The following is a 17,129-nucleotide window of genomic DNA, read 5'->3' as shown; positions in this document are numbered from 1 at the left end:
TAAATCCTTCAGTGCAAATAAATAACAGCACACAGCCTGACATGGGACAAATCTTTGAAATCTGTGTTTAAACCCCTACTCAAGCTGTCCTCTGATTACATTTGAAAAAATCTGCTGACAGATTCCCTTTACTATTAACCTAGGATCTGCAAACATGCTACTTTTCTTCACCCAGTAGAAATTCATCTCACAACCATCATTCCCATTGATCACATATTACCTTTCACCCGGGCCACAGCTATTTTGAAAAGTATAAATTACAATTATTGACTTCCTACAGATTGAATGAAATCTTGGAGTCATTCATTTAGAGCTGGAACCTGACTACTCCATCCTTTCTCAATTCCCTCATGTAAGAGGTCTGCATGGAACATCTGGGAGCTTGGGTCTAGAAAAAGAATTATACAGTACCTTAGAATAACACACAGACCTCTTTGTCTCATAGTGGCTTCTATAGTCAAACTATCGTTTAACATGCGTCAATTCAGATCTTTAATGTACTCAACACAATTCTAAAAATACCTTGGACTAATTAAAAACGAAAATAATTTTTCAACAAATTTTCTCATTACCAATCCATCTATTATTCTTATATTTAATATTTTTTATAATAAGCATGTAGGAGATCAACAAAGTTTTAGTGTATGTATTACTGTATATATATCTTATATCATACTCTGCAATATGCATAGGAGAAATTCTTAGAATATTGGGATAACTTGTCCCTACTGTTATCACTGTGGAAACATCAGCATTATGACTAGTCTTATAATTATTTTCTTACATTTTATTACCATTATTTTTCTGCCTATTTTATTTCATCTTTTATTATTGATAGGAGCACTATACTTTATACATATTATAAAATGGAATTGATGTAAGGACGTTCAATAGCAGACTTTTATTGTGTCCTCATTAATTTACAGTTGTGGCCAAAAGTATTGACACCCCTGCAATTCTGTCAGATAATACTCCGTTTCTTCCTGAAAATGATTGCAATCACAAATTCTTTGGTATTATTATCTTCATTTAATTTGTCTTAAATGAAAAAGCACAAAAGAGAATGAAGCAAAAAGCAAAACATTGATCATTTCACACAAAACTCCAAAAATGGGCCAGACAAAAGTATTGGCACCCTCAGCCTAATACTTGGTTGCACAACCTTTAGCCAAAATAACTGCGACCAACCACCATCAATGAGTTTCTTACAATGCTCTGCTGGAATTTTAGACCATTCTTTTTTGGCAAACTGCTCCAGGTCCCTGATATTAGAAGGGTGCCTTCTCCAAACTGCCATTTTTTGATCTCTCCACAGGTGTTCTATGGGATTCAGGTCTGGACTCATTGCTGGCCACCTTAGAAGTCTCCAGTGCTTTCTCTCAAACCATTTTCTAGTGCTTTTTGAAGTGTGCTTTGGGTCATTGTCCTGCTGGAAGACCCATGACCTCTGAGGGAGACCCAGCTTTCTCACACTGGGCCCTACATTATGCTGCAAAATTTGTTGGTAGTCTTCAGACTTCATAATACCATGCACACGGTCAAGCAGTCCAGTGCCAGAGGCAGCAAAGCAACCCCAAAACATCAGGGAACCGCCGCCATGTTTGACTGTAGGGACCGTGTTTTTTTCTTTGAATGCCTCTTTTTTCTCCTGTAAACTCTATGTTGATGCCTTTGCCCAAAAAGCTCTACTTTTGTCTCATCTGACCAGAGAACATTCTTCCAAAATGTTTAGGCTTTTTCAGGTAAGTTTTGGCAAACTCCAGCCTGGCTTTTTTATGTCTCGGGGTAAGAAGTGGGGTCTTCCTGGGTCTCCTACCATACAGTCCCTTTTCATTTAGACGCCGACGGATAGTACAGGTTGACACTGTTGTACCCTCAGACTGCAGGGCAGCTTGAACTTGTTTGGATGTTAGTCGAGGTTCTTTATCCAACATCCGCTCAATCTTGCGTTGAAATCTATTGTCAATTTTTCTTTTCCGTCCACATCTAGGGAGGTTAGCCACAGTGCCATGGGCTTTAAACTTCTTGATGACACTGCGAACGGTAGACACAGGAACATTCAGGTCTTTGGAGATGGACTTGTAGCCTTGAGATTGCTCATGCTTCCTCACAATTTAGTTTCTCAAGTCCTCAGACAGTTCTTTGGTCTTCTTTCTTTTCTCCATGCTCAATGTGGTACACACAAGGACACAGGACAGAGGTTGAGTCAACTTTAATCCATGTCAACTGGCTGCAAGTGTGATTTAGTTATTGCCAACACCTGTTAGGTGCCACAGGTAAGTTACAGGTGCTGTTAATTACACAAATTAGAGAAGCATCACATGATTTTTCACACAGTGCCAATACTTTTGTCCACCCTCTTTTTTATGTTTGGTGTGGAATTATATCCAATTTGGCTTTAGGACAATTCTTTTTGTATTTTTTCATTTAAGACAAATTAAATGAAGATAATAATACCAAAGAATTTGTGTTTGCAATCATTTTCAGGAAGAAACTGAGTATTATCTGACAGAATTGCAGGGGTGTCAATACTTTTGGCCACAACTGTACTTTTAACAAAAATGTTTGTCCTATTGACCTTCCTTTTTATTTATGGATTATGAATTATACTTTTGTGGTTTCAACTATTTACTATAAATTGTGCTTTTATAGCTGAAATTATGTATTCACTTATGATAGATTATACTCCTGCTCTTTGACAGGGAAGAGTATGGTGCACTCAAAATGAATTGTACTTGTTTACATAGTTACAAAGATTGAAAAAAGACACAGGTCCATTAAGATCAACCTTTCTCCATCAGTTTTTCATTCTTTATCATCGCTGGCTTTTTTTTACAACCCACAATGCCATTTGTAGTGAGAAAAGCATCCAGCACTTTTTTTTTAAATGCTGTTATAGTGCCTGCCATTAATACATCTTGCTGTTTGGCGTTCTACAGTCTGAGTGCTCTAACTGTAAAGAACCCTTTCCTATTTAGCTGTCCAAATTGCTTTTCCTCAATGTAATGAATGTCCCCTTGTCGATTGTAAAGTCCTCGGAAGTAATAAATCATGTGCCAGTCCTTCCACCACACATGTAGTTAGTTACAGTATATAGTATATAAAAGAGATCTCCTTTGAGATGCCTTTTTTCTAAGCTTGTCATAGAGAAAAATTTAAATCCATAAAACATCTCCAGAAGGGAGAAGAGCTGACACTTCAACCTCTTTGAAGTAAGACCACACATTGAACATGTAGGACTAATAGCTAGGGAGTAAGAAACTAATTATAACAAGGGAAATGAGGGAGATGATCTTACACAGCAGCTCCATTGAAGTAGCAGCCCACTACAGTGACCACGTCATTAAAACAGGAAGACCTCTTTTGGGAACTATATACCAAAATGGGGATTTATTTACATAGAGACAGAAGCTTCTTCTCATCAAATAAAACCTGGACAATTGTAGTAGAGTCTCTGTCTCCGGCATCCAAGTATGAATATTCTAGTGTGCATTGATCCAATAATTATGAGAGATACATTTTCAACATCATAGTGAAGAGACAAACAGAATACATTAACTCACATAACTGTAAGGCCCTTCCAACTTAATATTGGTCCAATGGATGAGGCTATCCAGGTCTTGTTTGATCACTTTGTAAAGGTAAAAACCGCAATAAGAAATTTGACGACAATATCTACTGCCTGAGACCTCCAAGAGCGAAGATATCCTGTAAATTGGGGATCTCATAAAATCCCAGCAGACCTAGAACATCCTCCAAAAAGCCCCCACATGAGCTCATCACGGGGAGGTATGCTGGCGTAACCTTGAGCTAATTAAAGGCAGTATTCGGATTTGGGTTATTCTGGAAGACATAGTTCGCTGTAAGGGTGTGCCATTTTCCTAATCGAAGTGCTCTGAGCCATTTCTGTTATGATTGAGTCACCGAAGGAGGCAAAAACAGAAATGCTAGCTAAGTCCAGAAAACCAGAGAGGTTGGCAGCTATCGGATTGCAGACCCCTGATCCTATCCACAACAATTAACAGTAGCCGTGGGGGGTTCCTACGATGCCCTAGACCCCTCGATCACAGCCGGAGAATTAAATAGGCCTAAAGAAAGAAAGGGGAAATCTAAACTGCCCCAGAGCAGACCCCAAAGCAAAAGGCAGCCCCCAACATATAACGACGGTGAAGCAAGATGAAAACACTAACACAGACAGAAAGATAGACTGAGCAAAGACGAGGCCCAAGCTAACTAGATAGGAAAGGACAGGAAGGCTGCTGTCTGCAATCCGTGAAAAACCCTATGAAAATAAGAGCCAACAGACTGACAGTGACAGTGAAGACGCTAGGCTTCAAAAAAGCTATGTCAGTACTCAGGAATATTCTGAAGACAGAGCAGCCGGCAAAAGGAGATTCAGCTCACCCAGCAGGGAATGGCAGAATCCAGAAAAGCAAGGAAAACAAAAACAAAACACTAATGCTAACAGGCAAAGCAGAAAACTTAGCTTTAGAGGAGCAGGAATCAGACTGGTGTCCTAGAAGTCCAGAGAAATCACCCGCAGGGCAGAAGGGCGTCGGCAGCCTTATATCCAGTCCGTGACTCCACTCAGCCAGTCATCCTCATTAGGCTCAGGTGCCTGATAATCAGGCTCATTACCTTCCTTTACCAGAATAGGGAGTTCACCAGACCTCAGTGACGAAGGGGAAAATGAACTCACAACAGTACCTCCCCCTTGAGGAGGGGTCACCGAACCCTCAACCACACCACCTGGGCGATCAGGGTGAGCCCGATGAAAGGCACGAACCAATCTTTTGGCATGAATATCAGAGGCAGAGACCCAGGAATTATCCTCCTGACCATAACCCTTCCACTTAACCAAATACTGGAGTCTCTGTCTAGCCAGATGGGAATCCAGTATTTTCTCTACCTCATATTCCATGTTACCTTCAACCAATACAGGGTCTGGAGGTGCCACCCCAGGAACAACTGGTTCAACTAACCTCTTCAACAAGGACTTATGGAACACATTATGGATTTTAAATGTGACAGGAAGAGCCAAACGAAAAGAGACCGGATTAATAATCTCCAAAATCTTGTAAGGTCCAATAAATCTAGGCTTAAACTTAGGAGAAGCCACCTTCATAGCAATATTTTTTGATGATAACCACACCATATCACCAATCTTAAACTGGGGACCAATGGTCCTATGTCAATTGGAAAACCGCTGGGCCTTTTCCTGGGAGAGAGATAACTTATCCACCACTTGGTCCCAGATCTGGTGCATTCTCTCCACCACAGTGTCAACACCTGGGCAGGCAGAAGGCTCCACCTGCCCTGAAGAAAATCGAGGATGAAACCCAAAGTTACAAAAAAAAGGTGACATCAAAGTGGCAGAACTAGCTCTATTATTTAAAGCAAATTCAGCCAAGGGCAAAAATGAAACCCAATCATCCTGATCAGCGGAAATAAAACATCTCAAATACGACTCCAAGGTCTGGTTTGTTCTCTCTGTCTGCCCATTGGTCTGAGGGTGAAAAGCAGAGGAGAAGGACAACTGAATTCCCAGCTTGGAACAGAAAGTCCTCCAAAATCTAGACACAAACTGAACTCCTCTGTCAGATACAATGTTCTCAGGAATCCCGTGTAAGCGAACCACCTGTTGCAAAAACAGGGGCACCAACTCAGAGGAAGATGGCAACTTAGGGAGTGGTACAAGATGAACCATCTTAGAGAACCTATCACAAATCACCCAAATAACAGTCATTCTTTGAGAGACCGGCATATCAGAGATTAAATCCATTGAAATATCGGTCCATGGCCTCCTGGGGACCGGCAAAGGCATCAACAACCCACTAGAGCGAGAACAAGATTTAGACCAGGAGCAAGTCCCACAGGACTGCACAAAATTCCTGACATCATGAGACAAGGTGGGCCACCAAAAAGAGCGACTCACCAGATCTCTAGTACCAAAAATACCTGGATGACCAGCCAATGCAGAGCAATGAACTTCAGACATCACTCTCTTCTTCCACTGGTCAGGAACATACAACTTTCCACTGGGTCAACACTCAGGTTTGTCCTCTTGGAACTCTTGCAGAGCAAGTCTCAAATCGGGCGAGATGGCAGAAAGAACTACCCCTTCGACTAAGATGGTAGCAGGCTTGGTCACCACAGGAGAATCAGCAAAGAAACTCCTAGAGAGGGCGTCTGCCTTGACATTCTTAGTTCCAGGAAGAAAAGAGACCACAAAATCAAAACGTGTAAAAAACAAGGCCCACCTAGCCTGTCTAGGGTTCAAGCGTTTAGCCGACTCTAGGTAAATCAAATTCTTGTGGTCAGTGAGGACCACAACTTGATGCTTAGCTCCCTCCAACCAATGTCTCCACTCCTCAAATGCCCATTTCATGGCCAACAGTTCCCAATTCCCCACATCATAGTTACGTTCAGATGGAGAGAACTTTCGGGAAAAGAAAGCACAGGGATTCATTTTAGATGTTACAGAATCCTTTTGGGACAAAACAGCTCCTGCACCAATCTCAGAAGCATCCACCTCTACCTGGAACAGGAGTGAGACATCAGGTTGCCGCAAAACCGGGGCGGAGGTAAATCTTCGCTTCAGCTCCTGAAAGGAAGCAACAGCCTCCGGAGACCAATTCAACACATCCGCACCCTTCTTAGTCAGATCAGTCAATGGCTTGGCAATACTAGAAAACTTTGCTATAAATTTCCGATAAAAATTAGCAAAACCCAAAAACTTCTGGAGGGCCTTCAACGAAGTGGGCTGAACCCAATCATAAATGGCCTGTACCTTGGCCGGGTCCATTTCAATAGTTGACGGAGACAAAATAAATCCCAAAAATGAAATCCTCTGTACTCCAAAAAGGCATTTCGATCCTTTGACATACAGGGAATTCTCCCTCAAGATCCAGAACACAGTCTGAATATGTTCCACATGAGAATCCCAATCCTTGGAGAAGATCAAAATATCATCCAGATAGATAATCAAAAATTTATCGACAAAGTCTCGGAAAATATCGTTCATGAAGCACTGGAAGACAGAAGGGGCATTAGTGAGGCCAAAAGGCATCACCAGGTACTCAAAATGTCCCTCCGGAGTATTAAACGCCATCTTCCATTCATCCCCCTGCTTAATGCGGATAAGATTATACACCCCCCCTGAGGTCAAGCTTGGTAAACCAGCAAGCACGTCTAACTCTAGAGAATAGATCCGAAATCAGGGGTAACGGATACTGATATTTAATAGTAATTTTATTGAGGGCACGATAATCAATACAAGGCCTTAAAGAACCATCCTTTTTGGCCACAAAAAAAAAACCGGCACCTAAGGGTGAAGAGGATGGTCTAATATGACCCTTCTCCAACGCCTCCTTAATATAGGACCGCATAGCCTTGTGCTCGGGTACAGATAAATTGAAGAGCCGACCCTTGGGAAATTTACACCCCGGGCTTAGTTCAATTGCCCAGTCATAACTCCTATGAGGAGGCAAGGACACAGACTCATTCTCACTAAATATATCATAAAAGTCCGCCAAATAGTCAGGAACATCATGCGACTGAGGAGAGGTGGAAAAAACCGGAGCCTCACTAAAGGCACACCGACAACCCCAACTCACCACAGACACAGATTTCCAATCCAAAACTGGATTATGAATTTGCAACCAGGGAAAGCCCAGAACAACAGCATCATGCAGACCATGCAACACCAAAAATCTGCAATTTTCTTGATGGTCTGGGGCTACCCGCATGACCACCTGGGTCCAAAACTGAGGTTTATTTTTTGCCAAAGGAGTAGCATCAATCCCCCTCAAAGGGATAGGCGTCTGCAGAGGTGTCATCGGAGATCCACAACGTTTAGCAAAATCCAAGTCCATTAGGTTTAGCGCTGCTCCCGAATCCACAAAAGCCTTGCCGGAAAATGTGGACAGGGAGCAGATCAGAGTAATTGCCAGAAGAAACTTAGGTTGAACACCACCAACAGAAAACATGTGTGCAAAGCGTTTCTCTCGTTTAGGACAAACAGAAATAATATGCGAGGCATCCCCACAGAAAAAACACAGCTTATTACGCCTTCTGAACTCCTGATGTTGCGCCTTAGACAAGACTCTATCACATTGCATAGGTTCAGACGTCTGTTCAACCGGTGGCAACACCTCTCATGCAATCCTGCGTTCACGTAAACGCCGATCAACCTGAATGGCTAATGACATAGAATCGTCCAGACCAGAGGGAACAGGAAATCCCACCATAGTATCTTTTACGGCTTCTGACAAACCCTTCCGAAAGAGAGCAGCCAAGGCATTATCATTCCAGGTAGTAAGGACCGCCCACTTTCGGAACTTTTGACAGTACAACTCTGCAGAATCTCGACCCTGGTTCAGTACCAACAGTGTCTTTTCAGCCTGATCAATAGCATTAGGTTTGTCATACAACAACCCCAAAGCTTGAAACAATGCGTTCACATTAGTCAGAATAGGATCATCTGGTTTCAAAGAAAACGCCCAATCCTGGGGATCGCCACGCAGCAAAGAGATGACAATTTTAACCTGCTGCGCAGAGCTCCCTGACGAATTAGGCTTCAAGGCAAAAAATAATTTACAATTATTTTTGAAACTCAAAAATTTAGATCGATCCCCAAAAAATACATCAGGTGTAGGGATCTTTGGTTCAACAGCATGCGAACGAGCAAGGTAGGCAGAAATTCCCCGCACTTCCGCAGCGAGCTGCTCCACACGATCAGACAATTGCTTTATCTCCATTGAGAGAGAAAAAAAAAAAATTCCCCCTACGGCCTCAGAGATATAGAGGAAAGAATATACACACACTTTTTTCCTGCTATTGAGTACCCTAGGATCTGTGGTATGGCGGGTGATTCTGTTATGATTGAGTCACCGTAGGAGGCAAAAACAGAAATGCTAGCTAAGTCCAGAAAACCAGAGAGGTTGGCAGCTATCGGATTGCAGACCCCTGATCCTATCCACAACAACTAACAGTAGCCGTGGGAGGTTCCTACGATGCCCTAGACCCCTTGATCACAGCCGGAGAATTAAATAGGCCTAAAGAAAGAAAGGGGAAATCTAAACTGCCCCAGAGCAGACCCCAAAGCAAAAGGCAGCCCCCCACATATAATGACGGTGAAGCAAGATGAAAACACTAACACAGACAAAAAGATAGACTGAGCAAAGACGGGGCCCAAGCTAACTAGATAGGAAAGGACAGGAAGGCTGCTGTCTGCAATCCGTGAAAAACCCTATGAAAATAAGAGCCAACAGACTGACAGTGAAAAAGGTCCTGAAGACGCTAGGTTCAAAAAAGCTATGTCAGTACTCAGGAATATTCTGAAGACAGAGCAGCCGGCAAAAGGAGATTCAGCTCACCCAGCAGGGAATGGCAGAATCCAGAAAAGCAAGGAAAATAAAAACAAAACACTAATGCTAACAGGCAAAGCAGAAAACTTAGCTTTAGAGGAGCAGGAATCAGACTGGTGTCCTAGAAGTCCACAGAGAAATCACCCACAGGGCAGAAGGGCGTCGGCAGCCTTATATCCAGTCCGTGACTCCACTCAGCCAGTCATCCTCATTAGGCTCAGGTGCCTGATAATCAGGCTCATTACCTTCCTTTTCCAGAATAGGGAGTTCACCAGACCTCAGTGACGAAGGGGAAAATGAACTCACAACACATTTCCATGACACAGGTTTAGTAATTCTATTCCTTTTGTTTTTATGTAATTGTATATACTGTATTGTTATGTTACCATTTTGTATCATCTTTGTATATTTTTATAAACATTGCCTATCTTTCTGGATTAAAAATATAAAATGTAATACCTCTGTTCCTCTTGCTCTGTAAACCGCACCCCTGAAGCCATATGCTACCTGTAATGTTGGTCCAATCGGCCAATCGCATAAACGATTCATGGTGGCAGCTAGTAGTAGTTCAGTTCTTTTTGCTATTGTGGAGCAGGCAATAATATCTATATTCCACGTGTTGGAACAAGGGTTGTTTATATCATGCGCTCACTGTGAGTTCCACCAATAACCGGCCAAGTAGTGGAAGCAGTTGCGGCCTCGTCCACCTCTCGTCACTCAATTACGTAAATGCCCTGATGACTGGAGGCAGCAGAGTTGCGTTTCCTTGACATACTGGGGACAGCAGTGAGATATGGGTGAACTATTTGGTATCATCTGTGACAAACTGGTAACAGTGGTGGGATCAGTGTGACTCCCCCCCAACTGTTATCCGTGACAAGCTAAACAAGCCAAACTTTTCCAGTGTCTCATCAAATGAGAGGCCTTCCATCCCATGTAATAATCTACTTGCCTCCTTTTAATTTGCTGTAATTTCCAAATATCCTTTTTAAAATGTGGAGCCTAAAACTGGATGTGGCCCTACAAGTAATTCATAAAGGATAATAATACATTTAGATGACAGGATTTTATACACCCAATATTTTATTTGCTTTGACAGTTTCTTCCTGACATTGAGTACTGCTACTTAGCTTAATTATAACCAGAATACATAAGCGATTCTCATGTTCTATAATCCTTAGTGTATTTCCATTTATTTAATGTGCAGTATATGCAGCAATACCATAACTCGTTCAAGGTGCATTACTTTACATTTATCAACATTTAACTTTGTCAGTCATTTGTTTGCTCATGCAGACATCTTATCCAGATCTGTAACATTACACAATTCAGCTCAGTTTTTGTTATCCAACATAGTTTTGTTTCATCAGCAGATACTGAAAATGTACTCTCAATCTCATCCACTAGGTCATTAATAAAGATGATGACTATATTCCATTTAGAGAGCGTACCATTTATGACGACTCTTTGTTTCCTGTCATTTAACCAATTCCTTATGCATCTGTATGTAGTTTCCCCCAGTCCTTGCTTCTGGAGCTTCAGTATAAGGCTGTTATGTGGGACAGTGTGAAATGCCATAGCAAAGTCCAGATAGATCACATCAGCTGCATTCCCCACATCCAGCTTTACACTTACATCCTCACTGAAACCCAACATGTTAGTTAGACACGACTTATTCTTCATGATTCCATGCAGGTTGTCAGTTATTATATTATTCTCTGCAATATATTTCTGCAGGTTATCTGTTATAATGGCTGAAACAAATTTCCATACCACATATGTCAGACTTATCGGACGGTTGTTGCCTGAATCCACCTTCTTACCTTTCTTTAATATCGGTACCACATCAGACATCTTCCAATCCTGTGGCACCACCCATGTTACAAGAGAGTCTAAGAAGATGAGATACAGCGGTCTGTCAATTACTGAGCTCAACTCTCTCAATATCCGTGGATGAATGACATCCAGCCTGGGGGTTTTGTCAATAATTTGCTCAGACGCAGGCGGACTTCTTCTTATGCTAAATTAGGTATGCTGTGTAGTAAACTTTTGATTTTTGCCTTGTGCTGAATGATATCTGACGCAGGCAGTTCATTGGTGAACACGGATGAGAAATACATATTTCATTTCTTGACCTTTCCTTTGTTCTCTGCAGTCCTTTTAGGGAGTGAAAGCCATCAGATTTATTCTTTTTTTTTAGTTAATATATTTCTAAAATTTGGGCAATTTATTTTAGTGTCTATACGATTTATGTCTCTCTCTATACATACCAATACTTTGGTTGATTTTTTTTTTACATTTCTTATACTCCTGGAATGCCATTTCTGACCTCTTGACCTGTAAGGTTTTAATCCCCTTTGTTTTTGTCTTATTACACTTATTAGTACCCTATTTATTCATAATGGTTTCTTTTTACTCTTGGATATTTTGTTACCTGATTGCATAAGCTTTGTACAGGATTCTTGTAATATATCTTTAAAATCTCCCATTTATGGTTGGTATCTCCACTTACCAAATTATGATTCCAGTGCACATGACAAAGCTCTTGGCTTAGTCAACTTAGTCAGCTTTATTAAAGTTCCAAGGTTTTGGTATTTCCCCCCCCTTGTAGTCGATACCCCTTGTGCACCCCTATGCAGCACTAGGCCCCTCCAAGACCCTATATGAGCAGTAGTTGGCACAATGCTCTTGACTCACTCTGTACACACATAGGCAGCATCTCATCATTCATTTAAAAAACAACCTAGTGTATTATTATATAGAAGCAGAAGGAAATTTGAGCATGATGGTAATACAATATTTGCCTGTAGTGGCCTCGGAACAGTGTGCTCCCAGAGTCAAAATGGCTGGTGGGCTCTTGGTACCCCAATCTGATACTGCTAAGGTCCAATATTCTCTCATTTTGAAGCACCTTTTATACAAAACTCAAAATTACCACCTTAACCATAGTGGTAAAGTGCTAAAAGTATGAGTGCTTACATCCACCACTTGCACACAATACCTAAGCTCCCTCTCATGGTGGCTACGTCAGACAAAGTTTAATTGTAACCCTGGTCATTGGATCTTTGTATAAAAAGTTATGGCTCTTGGAAGAAGGGAAGGAAAAAACATAAAAGCACATAAATGGAATATCGCTATGCCGGCAATGGATTGAGGTTTTTGTTTCCATAACTTTTGTCCCCAGAAGCCAAGAATAAGGAGTAGTATAATGATCTGTGGTTTACCATGTTTAGCAGAAGAACTAGACACATACAGTGGGTGTGAGTGTATCATTGGTATTTGACCCATAATTGGTTTAATTATATATGAAAAACAACCTCGGCACACAAATACAATGATTCAAAAATAAGTTTATATAGCTGCTTTTATTATTGGTAGAGGGACCAAGAAGATGAAGTACAGATAAATAAACATCAACGTTTCGGCTCTCTAGCCTTTATCAAGATATAATCTGTAATAACAAAAAATCTCATTTCAATGAATGAAAGCACATATTTTCCAACGGAAAAAGCAGGTCCATACAATACATTATACAATAATCCAAACATTATATATTAGATACAAGTCAAGCCACCACACAGTGTAACTTTACCCATAGGAAATTTATTCACTAAGGAGGCAATTTATATCCCCTCCTAAATCCAAAACAAATCCCAAAAAAGGAAAATAATCCTATGCACTTTAATACCTGTATATAAACTGGTCCTAAGTTATGCAGACAGGTTTCATGTTCAGTGGTGACTTATAGGAGTCACCTTCTGGTCAAAAGAAGAAAGGACATAACATCAGTAAAGGAAAAAAGGGAGAAATAGAAACATAATCCAGTATCCCTTAAATAAAGAACAAGGTAAAGAGCTGAAACTTGAGGGGAGACATACCAAAAGTGCGCGTTCATGTTCATGACATCCGGAACTAGTGTGGTAACGTGGTGCGCTTGTGACCGCCATGTGAGCCGTCTGCCCCTTAAGTATGAATGCAGCGGGTCTACTTCCGGGTAAGGGTCGGCGTTCACTCATTTGTAATGCGTATGTGCCGCCCGAAGACGGCGGAGAATGCCGACAGAGTCTGAAGCCAATATGTACTGTGCATGCGCTGTCCGAAGACGGCAGAAAAAGCCGACAAAGTCTGAAGAAAAAGGGGCGTGTATCTCTAATAGTAAACTGAGTGCCGAGACCTGACCCCAAGTGCTGTGAAAGTTGCTGAAGACTAAATCATGCGCGTGTCCTAGGCGCTCTGACAGGGTACTGGAAGGTGATTACTAAGAAATCTAGAAAAAAGCATATCAAATGGGCATTGCCAAGATCACAGTACGTACGAATCAACAGAATAGTTTCGAATCCCTCTTTGTATATAGCGCTAACATATTCTATCAGTATGTCTTTGAAATGTTGGAGGAAACTAACGCAAACATGGGGAGAACATACAAACTCCTTGCAGATGTTGTCCTTGGTGGGATTCGAACCCAGGACTCCAGCGCTGCCAGGCTGCACTGCTAACCACTGAGCCACTGTGCTGCCTCTATTAAGAATATTAGATTAAAAGAAATGGAGGAACGTTTTCGGAGTAGGGGTTATCCCACACCAATACTCAAACATACTACTAATTCTTCCCTACCAAAGGAGAGAGGAAAGAGATTGGCTTTTGTCAGCAATTTTCACCCATTTAATCGACTGATTAACCAATGTATTTTGAAACATTGGGATCTACGTAAAGAATCGTATCCTAACACTGCAGAATTCTCTACTAGACCCATTATGTGCTACAAAAGACTCAACAAAATAAAGAATTTTTTAGTGAGGGCTGATATATTTATTCAAAGGACATTGACTACATCCCGAAACGGGACGTTCCCATGCTTAGGGTGTTTACAATGCTCAAATGTAACTAAGGGTAATTTTTTTACTCATCCCCGGACAGGACGATGTTATCCTACTAAAGGATATTTTACTTGTGATTCTTCGTATGTCATCTATTTTATAAAATGTCCTTGCGGTCTCGGGTATGTTGGGGAGACGACCCTGCATATCCGGGATCGCATTTCTCAACACAAGTCCACTATCAGATGTGGACGTACTTTGTTACCCATACCATTCCATTTTTTATCATGTAGCCATTCAGTTGCTCAGTTGAAATAACAAGTAATCGATCAAGTACAGATATCAAGAAGGGGTGGTGATAGGATACAGAGACTTAAGGAACGTGAATCCTTTTGGATCCACACGTTACAAACATTAACACCGTGAGATTTCCCATTAACAGCAAAAGGCTGATATTCTCATTAATAGGGTTCCCTTCTCCTTTGTATTAGTTGCTATTATTATATTACATTTATATTATATGTCATCATGATTTTTGTGTTGTCTTATACATCGTTTTCCGATTATGCCCTAAGGTAACTCCATGTGTGTGCATTTGTGGTTTTATTAAGAATCTTTTTTCTTTTCTTTTTTCTAGATTTCTTAGTAATCACCTTCCAGTACCCTGTCAGAGCGCCTAGGACACGAGCACGATTTAGTCTTCAGCAACTTTCACAGCACTTGGGGTCAGGTCTCGGCACTCCCAGTTTACTATTGGAGATACAAGCCCCTTTTTCTTCGGACTTTGTCGGCATTTTCAGCCGTCTTCGGACGGCGCATGCACAGTACATATTGGCTTTGGACTCAGGCAGCATTCTCCGCCGTCTTCGGGCGGCACATATGCATTACAATGAGTGAACGCCGACCCTTACCCGGAAGTAGTCCCGCTGTATTCATACTTAAGGGGCAGACGGCTCACATGGAGGTCACAAGCGCACCACGTTACCACACTAGCTCCGGATGTCATAAACATGAACGCGCACTTTTGGTATGTCTCCCCTCAAGTTTCAGCTCTTTACCTTGTTCTTTATTTAAGGGATACTGGATTATGTTTCTATTTCTCCCTTTTTTCCTTTGTTGATGTTATGTCCTTTTTTTCATTTGACCAGAAGGTGACTCCTATAAGTCACCACTGAACATGAAACCTGTCTGCATAACTTAGGACCAGTTTATATACAGGTATTAAAGTGCATAGGATTATTTTCCTTTTTTTGGATTTGCTTTGGATTTAGGAGGGGATATAAATTGCCTCCTTAGTGAATAAATTTCCTATGGGTAAAGTTACATTATGTGGTGGCTTGACTTGTATATAATATATAATGTTTGGATTATTGTATAATGTATTGTATGGACCTGCTTTTTCTGTTGGAAAATATGTGCTTTCATTCATTGAAATGAGATTTTTTGTTATTACAGATTATATCTTGATAAAGGCTGGAGAGCCGAAACGTTGATGTTTATTTATCTGTACTTCATCTTTTTGGTCCCTCTACAAATAATAAAAGCAGCTATATAAACTTATTTTTGAATCATTGTATTTGTGTGCCGAGGTTGTTTTTCATATTAGATTATACTTTTTACCTCTGAGCACCTTTCTGATACGTGGTGAGCACCCCATTATCTACATTGGTTTTATTATATAGATCTAAATATGAGCAACAAATGAGATTTAAAGCTCATGTTGGGAGCCAATGGATTCTCCTGGAAAAGTCAAAAGACTGTAAAGTGCAGTTTACAGTTTGTCTTGTTGTTGCTTATGGATGGCAGACAGACATGAGACTATCACAAAATAATATGTTGGCTCTTGCTGGAAGAATATAGAATCATATTTGCTGAAAATGCAATTTACTAATCTAATTCCTGTTCACCTCCCTACAGGAGTTGACTCCCTACCAGCAATGAGCACAAGCAACACACATAGAACTGGAATTATTTTGACCTTTCAAGGCAGTATGAGTCTCTATATCTTTAGCAATCAATCCCTTAGATAACTGTATGATTGTTGTATTCACATTCGATGCGTACTCAGATAGTGCCAACTCGGCCACACTGACTTGTAATAAGAGTCCAGGAGAAAGAGTTGATTTTCTAGGAAATCTTGTATTAAGCACAATGCAGCAGGTGGAAAGAGTAATCCCAAACAGAGAAGTACACATGTACATCCAAAGATGGCTACAGCAAACTAATAATGAGGAAGACGGGAGGAGCATGGGCTAACATCATCAACTACAGGGGAGGAGAAGGGACAAACTTCAAAGGGCAGGGTTTCTCCCTAGCAACAGCAAAATACAATGGATAACATAGAAAACACACAAGCTGTTCCCATTCATGGGACACAACAGGAATAAAGCTGCATTCTTCCTTAATGTTTCTATGTAAAAAATAGACTTGAAACATAAAAATGCACACAAATTTAAGGAGAATATTATGCATGTAATGGAGGAAGAGAAACCAAAGAAATGGGCCGGAGCATAAGTTGGTATACATGCAATGTATAATAGCATGCTCACACTGTGGCCATTTAAAGGGAAACGGTCAACACATTTTTGGTCTACCAGCTTAAAATATCCTTTAATTTAGTGCCAGCTATCCATTACAGAACTAGTTTTGAAACCCCCTGACTCCCCATGTACCATCCCAAAATACCTTTTTTATTCCTCCTGCGCTGTATGCAAATCTGTTCAGTCCGGTCCGATGGGTGTTGCTTAGTTTCCTTCTCTCCACCCCTCCTCGGCTTGCTGTACATATTCCTTTCTGTGAATATCACAGATCGCAAGCAGTTTCCTCACATGCGCATTGAAATGGCATCTCCCGCGTGCGCAGTATGCTTTGCCCAACCGTGGGCAAAGCAGAAAATCAGTACTGCGCATGCGCCGGCATACACGATTGCTTTCTCTGTCTGTCC

Source organism: Dendrobates tinctorius, unplaced genomic scaffold, assembly GCF_039654945.1.
Source record: "Dendrobates tinctorius isolate UK_male_01 unplaced genomic scaffold, ASM3965494v1 ptg000022l, whole genome shotgun sequence".
Classification (NCBI taxonomy): domain Eukaryota; kingdom Metazoa; phylum Chordata; class Amphibia; order Anura; family Dendrobatidae; genus Dendrobates; species Dendrobates tinctorius.
Note: the sequence above shows the minus strand (reverse complement) of the source record.